Below are 4,923 nucleotides of genomic sequence, written 5' to 3'. Positions count from 1 at the left end.
TCATATTTCACACATGATGAAACAGAGGCACAGAGAGGTTGTGAAACTTTCCTGGGGTCACTTAAACGGCAAGTGGTAGAGTTGGAACTTGAACCCAGGCAATCTGGCTACAAGGGTTTCACGCTTAACCACTTCAGATGGCTACCTCTGAGAATACTAATAAAGGCGTGTTTAGCAGTGACTAATTGACACAGGGTGGGGGTGATCAGGAAAGGTGATGATGCTCGCTATGCTCCCCGCTACTTCCTCATGAGCTCTTTGAGTTCAGGGACTGGGTTTCATTATCTCAATATCCCAGTGCACTTGGTGCTTAGTAATCCCCTTTACCCAGGGTTATTGAGCAGAAGTTCCAAAAATCTCTGATGGAAAAAGGAACGCACAGTGGTAGACAGATTAGAAAATGTAGATGGTCTTTCTTCACCACTATTAGCTCAACCACCTTGAAGTCTTCAGGTTCAAGAAGAATGGGGATGGTGGGCATTAAAATATGGCATGGCTTGCTTCTGAAGGTAACTGTGATTGTGATGTGGACATCCAGACCAAAGTTCTACTGGAGGGGTCAGGATCCAGCCAAGTGACACATCCTCCTCACCCATCAACCATCCTGGAAATGATGCATTTGATCTGTAGCTGTGTGGCCAAACACAGCAGAAGCTAGCCTTTATTAACAGACTAGAAGCCTGGTGCATGAAATTCATGCACTGGGGGGTGGGGGTGGGGGTCCCTCAGCCCAGCCTGTGCCCTCTCACAGTCTGGGAACCCGATCATGGGGCAATGGCCAGACCCCCAACCAATCACATTACACCTGCCTTGGCTGGCCCGGCACCAGTGGGTGTCATAAAGTGGTTGTCCAGATGGCCATCTGGTTGGTCGTTCCGCTGTTCAGCCACTCAGTCAATTTTCATATTATGATTTTATTATTATAGACTAGAGGCTCGGTGCATGAAAATTTGTGCACTGGGGAAAGTCCCTCAGTCGGGCCTGCATCCCTGCAGAGGGAGGCCCAGGCTACCTGCTGCAGTGCTGCCAGGTGAGTAGCCTGGACTTCCCTCTTTGGGGCGATCGTGGAGTCCCCCATTTGATTGCCCCGCCAGCCAGTGGCCTGGGTCTCTCTCTGCAGGGCGATCATGGTGCAATGGCAGGCCCCCAACCAATCACATTACACTGCCTTGGCTGGCCTAGCACCAGTGGGTGTCATAAAGTGGTTGTCCAGATGGTCATCTGGTTGGTCATTCCGCTGTTCAGCCGCTCAGTCAATTTTCATATTACGATTTTATTATTATAGACTAGAGGCTCAGTGCATGAAAACTTGTGCACTGGGGAGAGTCCCTCAGCCCAGCCTGCACCCTCTCATAGTCTGGGAGCCCTTGGGGGATGTCCACCTGCCAGCTTAGGCCTGCTCCCTACGAGGAGTGGGTCTAAGCTGCAGTTGCACATCCTTAGCGCTCCCGAGGAGGTAGGCAGGAGAGGCTCCCACCACCACCTTTGCTCTTGCAACCATTAGCCTGGTCTGTGGCTCATTGGAGCTCATCCTGTGGGAGTGCACTGACTACCAGGGAGCAACTCCTGCACTGAGCATCTGTCCCTTGGTTGTCAGTGTAGGTAGTAGTGACTAGTTGTTCCTGGTCATTCCGCTGAGGGTCAATTTGCATATTACCCTTTTATTATATAGAATAAGCACATTACCACCACCAGGGGGCAGCTCCTGTATTGAACGTCTGTCCCCTGGTTGTCAGTGCAGGTTGTAGTGACTGGTCATTCCTGGTCATTCCGCTTAGGGTCAATTTGCATATTACCCTTTTATTATATAGAATAAGCACATTACCTGTATTTTATTATTTTATCTACCCCTCTCCCCCATAATAGGAACTATTATCCTTTCATTACTTTATGGTCAATGCTTGGAGAAGTTGCTAGCATGAAGTGGGTACCACATAGACACAATAATACTGTACAAAACCCTCCATAAGACCTCAACAGGAAACAAAAGGCACCACGTGCCTTTCATCCTGGGTATGTTCTCATGGTGATGACAAAGGCACATGCCCGTTTCAAGACTGTACATTGCATCATGTTTCCTAACATCCTATTGACCAAAGAAAATTGCCTGGCTGAGTTCAGGGTCAAGGGGTAGGGTGGGAGGACATTGCAAAGTTACTCAGCAAAGCGTGTGCCTAGAGGAAGGGGTATAGGATAGGGGCCATCAGTGCAACTCATCACACGCCGCCATAAACGTGTGTTGTATAAATGAATGAGACTTCGAGAAGCTACGGGAAGAGCTGTGGGTTCCACAGTGAGTACAACACAGAGCTGTGCTTTGAGCGTGGGAAGGATGAAGCCTCTGAGAGGGTGATCTGGAGGCTGATAGAGGTCTCCTTGTCTCCTGTTGCCTAAATCCTTTTTCCTGTTAGCTGAGACCTGGAGTTTCTCATCCAGGGACCAGAGCCGTTCATGTCCCAAACTAAAATCAGACTGTGAAAGCCCACGTCCGTGGGAGACATGGGAACAGTGATTGGTTTGAGAGTCTCAAATGAGTCCAGCTTTTTCTTCTTACATCAGAAAAAATTTTGAAAAATATAAGCAACATATATGTCCATTGTGTATACGATGGGAAGGGAAAAATACACAAGTAAGATGAAAATTATTTATAATAGCTTTTTCTTCTTACATTAGAAAAAGTTTTGAAAAATATAAGCAACATATATATGTCCATTGTATATACGATGGCAAGGAAAAATACGCAAGTAAGATGAAAATGATTTATAACCTATAGATAACAACTGGCAATACTTAGGTGTATTTTCCTCTAAATATTTTCATTATTATTATCATTATTATTTACAAAATTGGGATATGCCTTTGATAAAAAATTTTGGGTCAAACCTCTTCCGTGAACATTTCAGGCTCCTTCTGCATCTTTTTTTTTTTTTTATGTATTTTTTTTTTTTTTTTTATTTTTTGAATTTCTTAAAAATATTTTTTTATTGATTTCGGAGAGAAAGGGAGAGAGCTTGAGAGAAACATCAATGATGAGAATCACTAATTAGTTGCCTTCTTTTTTTAAAAATATGTTTTATTGATTTTTTTTTACAGAGAGGAAGGGAGAGGGATAGAGAGTCAGAAACATCGATGATGAGAGAGAAACATCGATCAGCTGCCTCCTGCACGCCCCAGACTGGGGATGTGCCTGCAACCTAGGTACATGCCTTTGACCGGAATCGAACCTGGGACTCTTCAGTCCGCAGGCCGACACTCTATCCACTGAGCCAAACTGGTCAGGGCAGTCTTCACTTTCTTCAGAATCAAAATTAACTGCACTGTATCTCAACCCATGCATGTGCTTTGAGTGGGAATTGAACTGTGTCCTGCTGGTTCATAGGTTGATGCTCAACCATTGAGGCACACTGGCCAGGCTAAATTTTAATTACAAATATTTTTCATTACAAAAGAGAAAAACTGCTGTATATAAAACTTTAAAAAAGAAACAAAAATACCACTATCATAACCATGGTTAATATTTTTTCCATTATTTTCTACTAATCTTTTCTCCCATACAATTTTATGCTCACTTTTTCTTGACTATAAAAGTAATAAATGGTGACTTTCTAAAGACTTGAAGGTATGGCAACAAAGAAGCAGGAATAAAAATCATCCATAATTTCATCTCCTAGAAGTAACTCCTATTAACTATTTGGACTATTTTCTCACATTATTATTATAATTAGTATTAATTATTTTCTATTTTACATGATTGAGATTGTGCTAAGCCTGCCATTGTATTTCTTTTTGTTTTGTTAATACTATCTCTTGAGCATTTCTCCTTGTGATTGCAAGCTTTAAAATATTTAAAAAAGATACTTATAAAAGTATTAAATATTACAACATATCAATATCCCTTCAAATAGATGTATCACAATTAATTCCACAATTGCACTGGGGGACAACTTTAGCTATCATGTTTTGCTGCAAGAAACATCTTTGCACATACATTTTGATCACATTTCTGATTTCTTTAGGATAGATTGCTAGAAGTGGCATTACTGGCCATGAACTGGAAGTATATGAACATTTTATAGACTTTTTAGGCACATTTTAAAATACAGCTTACACAGCTAACACTCAGGCATACCATGCTGTATCCTGATTTTAACTTACCTTGTTAGCATGAGCGTTTCCCCCTGAACATCATTCCCCTTGAAGGCATGATCTCCTACATTTTATATCCCCAGTACGATTAGCACAAAACCCTGATTTCTTTAGGATAGATTGCTAGAAGTGGCGTTACTGGCCATGAACTGGAAGTGTGTGAACATTTTACAGACCTTTTAGGCACATTTTTAAATACAGCTTACCAGTTAACACTCAGGCATACCATACTGTATCCTGATTTTAACTTACCTTGTTAGCATGAGCATTTCCCCCTGAACATCATTCCCCTTGAAGGCATGATCTCCTGCATTTTATATCCCCAGTACGATTAGCACAAAAGCAGGCACAGCTGTAATTGAGATGTGGTATAGATTAGTAGAGAGAGCACTGACTGGACTGGTGGATCCAGACAGCCCATCTTTGCATCCTGGCTGCCTCCCTCACCAGCACCTTAATTAACCTCTCTTCCCTTTAGGTTCCCCATCTGTTAAAGGGGGACCAAGACCGTATGAACTGCAGAGGGTTGTAGTGAGAACTGGGCACACAGCTCCTAGCCTGTGCTAAGTGCTCTGTGAGTGTAAGCTTCATTCATTTTTTTTCCTGAATTGGAGGGTCAGTGTGTTGGTTAAGAGCATGGGCCTTCAGAATTAGGCAGCCCTAAATTTTGTGCAACTTGTATTTCTTTCTATTTTTTTAATTTAAATTTCATTTTTCAGTTACAGTTTACATTATTTTGCATTAGTTTCAGACATACAGCATAGTGGTTGGATAATC

Source organism: Myotis davidii, unplaced genomic scaffold (assembly GCF_000327345.1).
Source record: "Myotis davidii unplaced genomic scaffold, ASM32734v1 scaffold639, whole genome shotgun sequence".
Classification (NCBI taxonomy): domain Eukaryota; kingdom Metazoa; phylum Chordata; class Mammalia; order Chiroptera; family Vespertilionidae; genus Myotis; species Myotis davidii.
This window is presented reverse-complemented; position numbering follows the sequence as displayed.